Here is a 15,678-nt window from a genome sequence, read left to right on the forward strand (position 1 = left end):
CCCACATGAGGCCAATCTGTAGCTGATGATCAGACATATGAGTGAGTCTAGATGAGCCCAGACTAAATTGTCAACCTACAGACTTGTGAACTAAATGAATACTTATTGATTTAAGGCACTGGTCTTTGGGATGATTTACTGACTGTAATTGTAGCAATAGATCATTGATTTACATCTCTTTCTTTGGAGTTTAGTTTGGAATGTGTGCTTAATAGGTATATCTGGTTGGAGCTGTATCTAATATAAAGGTCTAAAATATTAAATTTATATTTTTCCAGAATCCTACATGTAAAGAATATTTATTGATCTAAAGTGGTGTATGGCTCTCTGACTAGATAGGTATTCAATCACAGGATACTTTACCATCTCAGCACACTAGCATTAAATATAGAATATTGTCCCACCAGTATTTTCTTCTTGGAGCAATAGGCAATAGGAATATTAGTTCCTTTATAAATTAGTTCTAATTTCCAAACAAATTGTCAATTATTCAGATGGAATTATTGTTTTATGGGTCAATTTTGAGTTCTATTTACTGGAAATATTTTGGGGATTAAAGACTAGCTATTGAGCTCTCTAAAGTACTAAATCTTTCTAATGTGACTAATTTTCTAGCGTTGCATTTGACTTTACAGTGCTTATTAGTATTTCAAAAATGCATAATTTTGTTGCCTGTATCAAACAAGGGTCTGTCTGAAAACTCTGGCTTACAGGCTGGATATTGCCTGCCACCTTTCTTTGTTGTTTCAAATGAAGTTATTAAAACATAACTGTGTTGACTAATTTGTACATAACCTATGGCTATAATCATACCACATTTTTTTAGTATGTTTTATTTTACATTAGAGGATGTTGAACCTACTGCTACTGTACCACTAAGCTACATCCCTAAAACTTTTTTATTTTATTTTTTTTTATTTTGTCACAGGGTTTTGCTAAGTTGCTCAGGCTGGTGATGGACCTGTGATCTTCCTGTCTCAGTCTCCCAAGTGACTTATGCTACAAGTTTTAAGATACACAATTTTTCCCCCCACTGGAGATTGAACTCAGGAGCACTTGACTACTGAGCCACATCCCCAGCCCTATTTTGTATTTTATTTAGAGACAGGATCTCACTGAGTTGCCTAACTCCTTGCTTTTGCTGAGACTGGCTTTGAACTCTGGAGCCTCCTGCTTCAGCCTCCTTAGCCACTGGGATTACAGGCATGCACCACCACGCCTAGCTTTAAGATATTCTTAAGTAAATATATATTAAATCATAAATTACAGGGCCTTTAGACAGTACTCATTGCAGGATAAAATGTCTCCTATGATAAAATTCAAACTAAGACAAGAAAACAAGTGGTAAAATAAAGTACTAAAATCAAGGTGTATCTAATATTTTTTTTCACTATAACATTCTTGTTGGTTGAATTGTCTCTGTCTCAAAAAAAAAAAAAAAGATGTTGACATTCTAATCCCCCACCATTTTTATCATTTGTGTTTCTCTGCTGCTCGTGTAAGATTTTCAGATTGTAAATATTCAGCTCTCATAAATGCTGGCTGAAATGAAGAATGTGAACCTCTGTTTCAAAGGGGGACAATTCCCAATTCTCTCTATGTGAATTATATCAGAAACTGCCTTTGGATCCTCCCTGACACTTGCATTTCACAACCAAGTACCAATGACTTTTACCTTATTTTATAGTAGGATCTTTGCAGATGCAACTTAAGGTGAGTTAATTAGAATAGGCCCTCATAAAACAAGGTCTGTTTCCATATAAAAAGAAGAAAATATGTACCTGAGGCAAATGTAGATAATGATAGTCTAAAGGAAGAGGATAGAATGATATTGTAGGCCATGGAATGAAAAAGTTAGGAAATAGCAACAAAATATTCTCTCCTAAGTTTATAGAGGGAACACCATACTACTGAACTCTTGATATCAAACTTCTAGCTTGCAGAATGTTTTCTGTGAGATAATAACACAATATCACAAAATGTGGCATTTGTAATAGCAGCCTCAGGAAACCAGTATAAATTTTGGTACCAGAAAGTGACTTGCTGCTCTTATAAATACCTAAAAGTGTGGAAATGTTTTGGGAATTGGATAAGAAGTAGTTGGAATAATTTTGAGAAACTTAGAAAAAAATCTAGATTTCTATGAAGAGGCCATGGCAGAAATTTGGACATCACAGATAATGTTGAAAGTCCTAAAGGAATAGAGCATATATATATGTATAGGTGTGTGTGTGTATATATATATATATATATATATATATATACACACACACATATATATATGTATATATATATATATATATTTTTAATGAATATAATAATATAGATTCAAGTATATGTTTAAATATATTTTTCATGATTGGGGCTGGGGTTGTGGCTCAGCTCTAGAGCACTCACCTAGAACATGCAAGGCCCTGGGTTCCATCCTCAGCACCACATATAAATAAATAAATAAAATGAAGTATTGTGTCAACTACAACTATATATATATATATATATATATATATATATATATATATATATATATAGAACAGAATGTTACTAGAAATATGAATTTAAAAGATAATTCTGTTGAGCTCTCACAAGAAAACCAGGAAAAAGTTATTGAACCACAAAGGAAACAGTCTTCTTTATAAATGGACAGCTATGTCAGCTGAATTGACAACTTCTAGGTGGAAGTTAAAATTTGGAAGCAAAGTACACAGATATTTAGCTGAGTACTCTTCCAAGCAAAGTATAAAAGGTGTCATCTTTTTCCCTCCTTGCTGCTTATAATGAAATGTGAGAAAAAGATAAATAAGAAATAAATTTTTCTTAAAAGAGAGAGTGAGAGAGGAGAGAGAGAGAGAGAGAGAGAGAGAGAGAGAGAGAGAGATTTTTTTTAATATTTATTTTTTAGTTCTCGGCGGACACAACATCTTTGTTGGTATGTGGTGCTGAGGATCAAACCTGGGCCGCACGCATGCCAGGCGAGCGCGCTACCGCTTGAGCCACATCCCCAACCCAAGAAATAAATTATTAAGCAAAAAGTATTTGGAGATTGGAAAAATGTAAAGTCTATCAAGTAGGGTACTCTGAAAGCAGAATTAAAGGTAGGCTTAAAAACAATGCTAAAGAAATGAGGTAGGTGTGTGATTCATATTTCCCATGAATAGAGATACAGTTATTTGATCAAGAACTCTAGAAGATCTTCTTTCCTAAAGACTTGGACACTAATGAATTTCAGGAGAGTTCAACAAATTCTATAAGACTATTAGATCAGCATAAATACTGTGATTCTAAATTTTTAAAAAGACAGATGGGACAAAATGAAGGAGAATTACTCTCAGAGCAGAGCAATACATATAGAGACCTTAAGGAGAACCCTGGTGGGTGGGCCAGGAGAGTGTGACTGACACCCCAGCACTGCCAGAAGACAAAGCATCAGGCCTGAAAATCTAATGTTATTTTGCCTGCTGGGTTGCAAACTACCTTCTGAACACCACCACAATTCTTTCATTTTTGCCTTTCTAATGGAACTCTCTATTCTAGACCAGTCCATCAGGTCTAGGAAAATAAGCTATCTGATCTCAGATAGCTTATTTTCTATGTTCCATAAGTTCACAGATAAAAGGAATTGTGCCCCACTATTCACCATACCTGGAGTCTCACTGTACCTGATTTATATGATTTATAAATCATAGATTTATAGTTGATTATACTTAATTAAGAATTTGAACTTAGAGTTGAAGCCACAATGAGATAAATTTTTGGAGATATTATGATAGAGTCAATGTATTTTGCATTTGTGGGAAGTACATTAATGATTCCTTATTTGTTTCACTTTATTTTTTTTTTCTTTAACTTACTTACTTATTATTAGTTGATCCCTAATCTTTCTCCCAGGAAAATCTCCCTCAAATGTGTCAAACAACATAAGATAGTAAATTTGATTCTTTTACATTTGGAACTAATTCTATTGCAATCCTTTGCTCTTACAAAGATGTTCCTCAACTTAAAATGGGTTATGTCCCAATATACCCATTATAAGTTGGAAATACCATAAGTTGGTAATTGATTGCATCTATCACAGTGAAAAATCATAGCTTAGCCTAGCCTACCTTGAAAATGCTCTTACATTTTCCTATAGAAAGGGAAAAAATCTATCAAAAAACCCTACTTCATAATAAAATGTAATCTATTTTATGTAGTTTATTTGATACTTGCACCCCAAAATTTCTGGCAGCAGAGTGTACTCCAGAGTGTGGATTGTTAACCCTCATGATGAGTTTTGGCTGATTGGGAGCTCCATCTCACAGCTAGCTACTGCCCAGCATCATGAGAGTATCACAGAACATTTTGCAAGCCTGGAAAAAAATTCAGAGCTTGTGTATGGTTTCTATTGAAAGTGTACATTTTCACATAATTCTAAAGTGGAAAGACAATTAAGTCTCAATGTAAGTTGGTGCCATCTGTCCTATTTGCTATCTGAAATTTCTGGGGAGGTATTATTCTGGGATTTCACATTCTTTACATTATGAGATTCTTTATTATTGGATCCCATGTTTAAGGATTGCTAAGGTCTGAATCTGTGTTTCCCAACATGGGACCCTAATAACTGATGTGAAGGGCAGAGCCTTAATGAGATAAGTACCTTTATAAAATAGATCCCGAAGATTTGCATTTGTCATCGCTGTTGTGATGACAAAGATAAAAGGTACAATTCTGTGAATCAGGAAGTGGGCCCTGACCAGACATCAAATGTGCTCATGCTAGCAAATGAATCTTGGATCCGATTGGTCCAACTAATCAATTGATCTATTGACCAATTAAGCAAATTGATTTTGGATCAAATCAAGTGGTCTGTTTCTTTTTCTGTTGCTTATACCCATACAGTTTATGCTATTTATTATAACATCCTAGAATGGAGTAGGACAGGGATTTCATGTCTTATTCTCATTTGCTCTCTCATTCTGGTATTTCTTATAACAGCTTCCAGAGAAATGGAGGATAGCAAGTGAACCAGCAAAACTTTCAATAGTAAAACATAACTCCTAGGGGTTTTTATCTTCAAGAAGTTTTTATACGTCTCAGACCTTCCACAGTTGTGAAAAGTCCTATGGGACTTGCTGCAAGTTGATGCTTCAGCATCTATTATTGAGCCTGGAGTCACTATAGGTGAGCTGGATTAGCAGTTTGGAAGGGAAACTGAATGTGCACAAAAATAAGGTTAAACTGAGAACCATGAGGACAACTGGAAACTGAAAGAACACACCAAACCTGTCTTCTATCACCTTCAACCTCCAAGTAGAGGATCAGATTGGTCCAATTAATTAATTGATCTGTGAATCTTGGATCCGATTGGTCCAACTAATCAATTGATCTATTTTCTCCATCTAATGATGGAGAAACCAAACCCCAGTACCATAGAGCTACACACATGAATACATGCTTTTTCAAATCTTATATATAATGCTTCTTTTGGTTGCTGTTAACCTTAAGCTATGTAGGAAAAGTAATTCTGAAAAATGTTTAGGTAGGCTTTGAGCATAGTGGAGATAAATGTATATATCCACAAGCAGTAAAATTTATAACCTCTAGGATGCAACTTCTTTGCATGGAACTGTCATGTGTCATAGCTTTTATCTGCTGATGCCAGTTTACTAGAACATAGGAAGGACTCACTTTTGTAGTAGGAAAGCTGACAGAGAATTTATCGATGTCACATAAATGACTCTTCTTTCTTCTAAAGCTCAATTTGATTGTCCTTCACTCAAGCCAGTTTAAATTTTTTTCTTACATTTTTTATGCAATTTAAACTGTTTTGTGAAGGCTCCTTAGCTTTAAAAAATGAAACAATGTTTGTTAATTCTAGGTAAAGGTTTTGTGAAGTATTAATTTAAAGTTAATAGATTAAGGAATTTTTGAAATTTTACAACTATAATAAACCAGTTCTTAAAAGAATCTATTGCTCTATCTAGAGTTTCAGTTTAATGAGCATACTAACATTCGGGCATCTATTACACATTGAAAAAAGTTTTGAATAATTAAGGATAATTGGCAATAGAAATAAAATGAGCAGAAGAAAATGACCACATTAGACATTGGCAGGATGTTCTTTCAGAAAGAAGGGAGGAGGAGGATTTTAAATGGTGATCTGAACTGGTCAACTGTGTTATTGTTTTGAACTTTTTTTTTCACACTCTATATGTTTTAAAAGTAGTTTACAAGGTTTCCTCAGATTGCCCACAAAACACTATTGGGATTAAATACCAATCCAATTATGACTATATTTAATGGTTGTGCAGTGTCATTTTCTAAGTGTCAATTAGCTTTCATTTTAATGTAATTTAAATAGCCAGGTCATTTTTAATACCCTACCTAATTCCCAGCAAAATTGCTTATTGTATTTTTCAATACAATATAATTAAGTCTAACAAAATTCCATTAGTGACATTTTTGTTGTTTAAAAACAATCTTCAAAATAGTATATTGGGGCACTAATTTATATTAATTCTTATTAAAAAATATCTTTTCTATCATTAAAATAATCACGCTAAAAATTATATCATGGTCTACCTGGCTTTATTTAAAACCAGATAAGATACTTTTATACATTATATTTATTTCTGAATGTCCCATTATCATTTACATTATAAACACTTTGGCAGTCAAAATAGAAGGCCACCATTTAATTCTTACCAAATATATATGAAAGCAGCAGTGAATCAACCACACATAAGACCTAGAAGTTCACACAGCCATGCCTGCAAATACACATGAACACCAACAGTCACACATTCTAAGATGAACATTTACAACACTACCACCCTCAGAGGTTAAGCCTGAAATAAATTCTTATTTGAGTTTTGCAGGAACTGCAAATCTTACAGTAAAAGTAAAAGTAAAAGTAAAATAAAATGACTAAAATAGATTTGAAAAGTAAAAGTCTATTCATTTATTTTCAGAACTTGCTCTAAAGTCTCCATCTATTATAGTTATATACCAATACAACTTGTACATCATAAGAGCTTGGGAGTATCTATTAAAATCAGATTTATGTACATTATTGAGGACCCCCTGAATTATGTCCTTTTTGTGTCTTAGAGGTTACATATAAAGTTGTGAAAATCATTGTGTGGCAGTGGTGGTGTGACTTTATTTATTTTTTAAGAAGGAACATTATTGATGCCTGTCTTCTCCAGTATTAAAAATAAATGTTCATAGACCATAAGTCAGTAAAAACAATAATGAAGGAAAAAAAAGAGGTTGGCAAGTGACACATTTTATTCTGTAACATCCAGTCTTCCTGAATAAAATGTTGCTTGAATTGTGTAAAAGTATTAATCTGGGAAAAAAGAAGGAAAGTACTATGTGGTTGAGCTTTCTGTTTTTTATACACTGAACTGTAGTCAACAGAGTGTCACAGAGACAGGCAGAACAGGTAGAAACTATTTCAGATCATTGTATTACAGCTCAATTAAAGTAGGAAATGGGAAATTTTATTGGACTTATACATACCAAATCATCCTTCAGATTTTGAGATGAAGGAAAATTAGCTGAGCCACAAACAGAGTTTAGGAAAAACTAAGTAAAATGAGAACAAAAACATTCAACATCTCTTTCTCCAGTATTTCATTTACAAATATTTATTGGCCATCATTTATATGCTAGGCTCTGATACTACATTAAAGAAACAACTAACAAAAATTCATACTTATATTTTACTGGAAAAAAAACAAAGTACAACCTAAATATATCAGAAAGCAATGTATTATGTAGTATAATAAAGAATAAAGAATGGAAAGTTGGGCTGGGGATGTGGCTCAAGCGGTAGCGCACTCGCCTGGAATGTGTGCTGCCCGGTTCGATCCTCAGCACCACATACCAACAAAGATGTTGTGTCTGCGATAACTAAAAAAAATAAATAAATATTAAAATTCTCTTTAAAAAAGAATGGAAAGTTAGTGAGTACTGGGAGAGAACTATTTTTAAAATAGAGGAGTGATGGAAGATCTCTGAGAAACTGACATTAAGCACAGACCTAAAGTGAAACTTTTCTATTGAAGAAAATAGAAAATGCAAAGTTCTTAAGTGGGAACTTCCTTAACATGTTCTTGAAAGTAAGGAGGACAATTCTACTAGAGTGAGATGAGAGGAAAGGAGGAATACAAAGAACAGAATATATATATACTGATCCTTATGTATATTATATATAATTTCTATTATGTATAGGAGCTAAGAGCAGGATCAGTATTGCCCCAAATAGGATGCCGTCTCTAGCCAAAACTGTTAGTGCTCATTTCATGTTAAATGAGCATTAACATCCCTTAACATTTGTCAGCTTCTCATGCAATGAAATTGAGGACATTTAAGTTGTTTTCACTGAATTCCTCTGAGCAGTATTAATGGGTAGCACTTTTGGTTTGAGTCAGATAAGACATAGCATTACTTCTAATTGTTTTCACCCTCAACTATGACCACCTCAGAAGACAGTTGTTCCTTATTATGCTGGCCCCAAGCAGGTGGGCCACTGAACACATTCAGTCTCCACCTAAAGGGTAAATGCATATATTCTTAACTGTGCTTAGCCACAGAGACTTAGAGGGCTTATCAGTTGCAGCAGTGAGCATTAATTATCCTCATACATGCACTTATTAAATTATGTTAGAAAGCCATTTAAATTAATCCAGTCAGTCAAGGCTCATGATATTTTGCTTAAAGGTAAATGTTAATGTGAAACTGTACAGGTATTATGATCTAAAATACACAAAACAACTTATACTTGAAATAACTGACAGAAATTATACCAAAAAATTTGATTATATTTATTTCTAGGTAGATGGTTTCAATTTATTTTTCATAAAGCTCATTCTATTTTTTTAAAAAAATATTTCTTGGAATTAGATAAAGTTTAAAGAAACCATATATAACAGAATAAATAAAATAAAAATATTTTTTATGATGCAGGACTGTATTCATCTCCTTTGTTCCTTACAAAGCTACCTACTGGTTAAATACCGCAAGTCAATCATTTGGATTCTTGCGCCTCAATGCTTTGATTGTTAGGATGGGTGTAATTATTTACATGGCTAAAGCCAGGGGGCTTATACAGAACACCTTAAATAGACAAATGCTTCCATGCTTAGTCTCCATATTTAAAAATAAGCCTCTTCTTTATCTTCCAAATAGCTATGAAATTATACAAGCTATTTCAATAAATCTCATGAAATATATCCATTGTCTTTAATTCCTATATTATTCCTGAATTCAGTAATGTGGACTCATCTGATAGAACTCACAACAACATTAGTTATTCTATGTATCTCTTTTTTTCTCAACTATACACAAGTTCTTCATTTATATTACAGTAGAAGTTAAAATTTCAATAATCTTCTAATTAATGCTGGCTATGTTTCAGAATGCCACGATATTATTTATGTACTATTGGGAAACCATTTTTTAAAGTATTAGGTTGAAATAAATGTATGTATGTTTAATGCGCACACACACGCACACACACACACACATACACACACACAGATCTTTATAGAATTGTAAAGCACCCAAATGGTTTAATCAAACTTTTATGATTTATTGTAAACTCTTAACATTCAGATACCTTTTGAGCCTCTTGAGTCCTTTTTGATAGTTATTGGCCTATTTTTTTCTCCTCACAGGCTTTCCTTTCTCTTTTGGTATACAGAAATGTAGGTTGAGAACCTTCAGTGAGTATTTTCCAGAGTACTCTGTTATATGGCTCCCAGATGGAATTCTGAATGGAAGTCAATGGCAAACATTAACAGATTGGTAAAAAGGTAGATGTATCTTTCTTCCTGCTTTCTTCTGGAAGCACCACCAACACAGGCAATATCTCCTTTGTGTCTCTAACTTGCAATGCACAGGCCTGCTATGGTTTCAGGTTCCCATGGATGACTTTGTTTCCAAGGCTCTGCTAATTTACCTTCTCTTTTTCTTGCCAAAGTGGAAGTCTCAGTGATTTCTAGTTGTCACTTGCATAATTGTTCGCAAGCTCTCTGCTTGGCATAATAGTTTTTCAGCTATTTCAAATACATAAAATGATTTTTTTCATTTTCCTGGTTGAAGCCTAAATGATGCCAGTTCTAGTATCTCAAATAGTTCCTGAAAGCAGATCTTCAGATGGGGTAGAGTAGGAACACAATGATTATTTACTTTCAGGCAGATAAAATCAGTATGGTACGTACTTTGATATATATCTCAGAAACTCTACAATTCAAGGATGTGAACCAGCTTCCAGGGATACTCTTGGAAAATAATTTTTTTTTATTCTCAGTCTCCTCATGAATTGTTTAAGCTACATAGTTACTGTGCAAAAGATTACATTCAGATTTGGAATGGAATCACTATTTAACCCAGTTATCCCACTACTTGGTATATATCCAAAGGATTTAAAATCAGCATACTACAGTTCCATGGCCACGTTAGTGTTTATAGCAGCTCAATTCACAATAGCTAAGCCATAAAACCAATCTAGGTGCACTTCAACAGATGAATGGATAAAGAAAATGTGGTATATATACACAACAGAATATTACTCATCCATAAAAAAGAATAACTTTATGACTTTTGATGGCAAATGGGTGGATCTGGAGACTATCATGCTATGGGAAATAAAATAATCCCCCAAAACCAAGGGCTGATGTTCTCTCTGATAAACAGATGCTAACACACAATATGGGGGTGAGAAGAAAGAATAGAATTTCCATGGATTAGACAAAGGGGGAATTAAGGGAAGAGAGAGGAGAATACGAAAGACAATAGCATGAGTTCTATGTTGATACATGAATACACTACCAGTGAAACTCCACATTACATACAACAACAGAATGGGATTCTAATTAGAATATGTTATAATCCATATGGGTATTATATGTCAAAATTCACCCTATTGTCATGTATATCTAAAAAGAACAAATAAAAATAAATTAATGAACTTAAAAAAATGATTACATTTCTAGGAGCTGCTGACAATCAGTCACTGATCAACATGAAATTAAGGTCTGGCCATCTTGGTTGAATTTAAAACAATTCTTAAGGTCTGTTCTAGTTCCTGAACTACTTGTGTGGTTGATGCTTCATTGGAGTTGTTTCACTGTCCAAAATATTCCTCCATATTTCTGCTGACCCTTTATAGCTGTGTGATTTAAAGGGGCAATAAACTGTGTTAAGTGTTTTTCCAAGATACCCCATCTAAAACAAGATTAGTTAAACTATTAAATCATACTCTTTAAGAAGAAAGTAAGGTTTGATATATCAAGCAGAGGAGGTAGCAATGATATGCATGTACCATAATGATGATATCTTGACTGTAGAATATGATTGCTGCTATTGAGTGAGTGGAAAATCTTTAGAAAAATAACCAGTCCTCAAAATGTTGAAATATTGGCTGATCTGCAGGGTGAGATCAAGAGAACTTCTAGGAAATGTGTAAAAAAAACATTTATTATCTCTGGTGTCTCAGAGCAACACAACAAAATATTAGAATGTGAGTCTAATTGTGTAGGTTGCAGAATTAGAAAATAAATTGAATGTACAACCTTAACACACATCCTATGTTAAACTTGGAAATGAGTGAGAACTTGATGTTTCAGAAGAGATTATTTGAGTAGAATTAAATAGGAACAGTAAACTTTTGATATCTTAGCCCCTGACCCCCAAAGGAAACAGGTCTCTCCCTGCTATCTGTGGAAAGTACTCTTCTCTTGAATAATGACTTAGAAAGAACTTCACTTTAGGATTGCTGTCATTTAAAAGGATGCTAATTCTTTTAAGTATTCCCCAATGAACCTCATGCATTAAGGTCTATAATTATAGTTGTATTCAACAAGTCCTGAGGCAAGATCTGTAAGGTAATCTTTAGGAGGAGAAACACATAGTCAAGAACACTGAAGGTTAATCACAGTCATCAGAAATCTGGGAAACATGCAGGGGTATGCTTCCTGAGGTCTGTAAATTGAGAAGTAAAAATCACAGTATTGGATAGGGCCAAATTTATTCTAATGGGTACACTTCCCCAAGTTTCTATAATCTAGCTCATTTAGTTTATTTTCTCTTTAACTGAAAATCTGTTTCGATAATGAAGTACTTTCAGTAAAGTTCAGGTGTTGGGTTTTTCCTTGAATACCATGAAGGAAGAAATCCAATAAGAGAAATCTATTGGGAGATTCTGTTTACTAAATAATGGAGAAATGTATCCACTCATGAATGCACGTGAGATAAGGGGACACTCTTGTTCTTGACTAGTTTGATAAGTACCTGTTCTCTAAATAATGAAGTTGATTTGAAAACAATGTGGTTATTAAAAGAGGGCCACTGATTTAAAAAATAACAGAATCCAAAACCAATAAAAACCAGATATAACATTTGATGTGTAAAGACAAAGAGGTGAGAAGTGCCACAGGAGACATGAAAGATGTATGGAAGTGCCTAATTGATTTCGAGCTCTTTAACAGCCAAATAGATGTGGAGCATGCTAGAGTGTAACTGATGTGTTTACTCGGGAGCATTCTAGGTCTGACAGTGAGAAACCTGGCTTGATTTTCTGCTATAATTCTCACGTATTAACAGTTCCCAATCATAAACCAGTTTCTACACTTATAGCCCCATAGACAATGAGAGAGCTAGGGAAGAGAAAAATAAAAATCCTCCCTTACTTCCTTCTAGAAGAAATCCTAAACAATTCTTTGTGTGTGTGTATGTATATATATACATACACACACACATATACACACAAATTTATATATATATATATATATATATATATATATATATATACAAATTTATATATATATATATTATATACACACATATACATGTATATATATATATGCGTGTGTGTTTGTGTATAGATACATATATCTCAATTTTATGTATATGTTAATTGGCATACATATTTTTTTCGTGTGTGTGTGTGTGTGTGTGTGTGTGTGTGTATGTGTTTGATTATTTCAGTGAGCTACAGGTGTCCCTGGGATTGGAGCTACATATAGCCCAATAGTTAATTTTAATATTTTTTTTTAGTATTAGGTGGACACGATACCTTTATTTTATTTTTATGTGGTGCTGAGGATCGAACCCAGTGCTTCACATGTGCTAGGCAAGTGCTCCACCCCTGAGCCACAACCCAGCCCCTCCCTGATCGTTATTATAATTATTACTGGGAAAGGAAAATATTCAGATTTCACAGAGATTAGGAAATATAAGCACTGGATTAATCATAATTTCTGGAGTCACAAAAAAATAGTCCCCATGTTCCACTGGTTCCACTGATTGTATTAAACCTCATTTAGACAATTTGATAAAATAACAGATATTTTGGTGTGAATTTGTTTATAGTGAGTATGCGTTCCTACCTAGTAACTGTTTCCTTAATTCTTCAACCCATAGTTGGAATGCTCATACTCAGTATTTCACTTGGAGCCTAACTAAGAAGACAAAAATGGTTAGGGTATTAATTGAAGCAGAGTTATTATGTCTCTCTCATAAGCAAGGGGCCATTGTGGAAATAACCTTCATAATTTTTGCTTCCTAGTTTTGAAACTGGCTTTGCTGATTTAAAATCCTGAGTTCCCAAAGGCAAAATGCTTCCAATAGGAGACACAAGAATGGCCTCATAAAGTCGGAAGATAAAATCACCACCTGGCTGTATTTGTTTTCTTGCACCTCTGAATCAATAAGGAGAAAAGAAAAAAAAAGTTATTCTTCTAGCTGAGGAGATGGATGCCCATAATTCCCTGTAGTGAAAATTATGTGGCTGTTACAAAAGAGGGATGCAGGAGACTATATCTAAATCCATTTATGTCTGTTTATAGTATATTGTTCAATAACAATGACAGTATAAGACTATAGGAACCCAATACTGGCAGAAAAATATGGGTTTAGTCATCTCAGGAATAAAACATTGAGTTCTCGTGCCTCTCAAGAACTCTGACCAAACCTCAAGAGCAGGAATGGTTGGCAGGACTCCTTATTCTCAGGGATTGTGATCTGAGATGGATGTGAAGACCAATGGACCCTCTATAGTCTCTTCCTGAGAAGAGGTTAAGATCATTGTTATTATTTTGAAAGCAGACACATGAGTGCATTAAATAGTAGAGAATAAGAGGAGTAAGAAAGAAAAATAAATGCAAAAAAAAAAAACCTGAAGGAGAATGTGTCTGTGTAATAATGTGAAATATTTATTCCCCTGTGTTTTAAATGTGTTTTGAGATGGCTTCTGCTCTTCTGGTTGAACTCTGACATACAACATCCACATAAGAAGAGCACCTTAGATATTGAATACTGTCTGAGCCCTGTATCCCAATGCTGCTTTTCTAGTTTGAATGTAAGCTGGATTCCAGACAGCGAGATATCTATTTCTCCAAAAGGAACATAGTTGAGACATGGGAATAGCAGAGAAGATAAAACCCAGAAAACTTCCCATGGTGCTCTACAAAAGGCCAATGAATGAGGAAATAATGCCAATTTCACTTTCCTTGTTTTCACATCAGTGGAGACATTGATTTTTGTGCCACGCTAGAACTGTGTTCTCTCCAATATTTTAAATTTTAATCAAGCTGAAATTAATTGGTAGCTCCAAGTAATATTGATCCAAGGCCTCTTCTCAGCAAACTTTTAGAAATTCATGGATGTGAGTGGACCACTTCCTTTGTATCTAAGGAAAAAAAATGCTTGCATGCAACATAAATTCTTTCTCAATACTGTATTTGGATGATGAATTTATATTTGCAAGTACACATTAATTACAATATAAATGGCATAAATATTTGTTGTTTTTGACATCTTAATTTCTATGTCAGAATGTATTTTGCATGTCATATGTGCCCCTGATTGGCACCAACACATAGAATCTTGATTCCTCTTGAACTGGTGCATGTTTTGCTGCTGTCATCAACTATGGTCATCGACTCCAGTGTCTTCAGCCCTTCAACATGAACTCACACCAGTGACTCTCCAAGGAATTGACAGGCCTTCATCCTCAGATTGGGGCTCCATCACTGATCCCTCTTGTTCTGAGACTTCTGGCTTCTTGGACTGGTTTCTCTGGCTAACTAGAAAATCTTCATTGTGGTCCTATCCCAACCTTTAATCATATAAGCCAAATAACAAATTCCCTATAAAAATTATATATATATATATACATATGTATATATATATATATATACACATATATGTATATATGTGTGTGTGTGTGTGTGTATGTGTACACGTATATAAATTCTATTGGTTCTGTTTCTCTACAGAATACTAATACAGCACCTTATACACATTTTTAGAAATAAAAAAATTAGGGAACTAAAGAAAAATGGAAAAATACAGGATTTTATATATGTTTGCCCTTCAAATAAATTCCTTTTTTGTCTCTGAGGAAGTGTGTACTAAATAGTGGAGATCACTGATCTGAAACTGGGTCACAGAAAAGATAATTATAGAATAATCTAGTTGGGCACTTAGAATGTTCTTACCAGCGGCAGCAAAGTGTTCAGGGTGTTACAACTAGAAAATGTCCCATAGGCATGGGAGCTGGGTCTTCTTGAATGAAAGTAGGGAGACATTCTAAGACAAACAGACATGAGATAAATAGGAAGGAAGATATATAAACTGTTCAGTTTGATGGACCATGGCATGAAGGGACAATGTTGCAAGAATCAACGTAAT

The sequence above is a fragment of the Urocitellus parryii genome, chromosome 13 (genome assembly GCF_045843805.1).
Source record: "Urocitellus parryii isolate mUroPar1 chromosome 13, mUroPar1.hap1, whole genome shotgun sequence".
Lineage (NCBI taxonomy): Eukaryota > Metazoa > Chordata > Mammalia > Rodentia > Sciuridae > Urocitellus > Urocitellus parryii.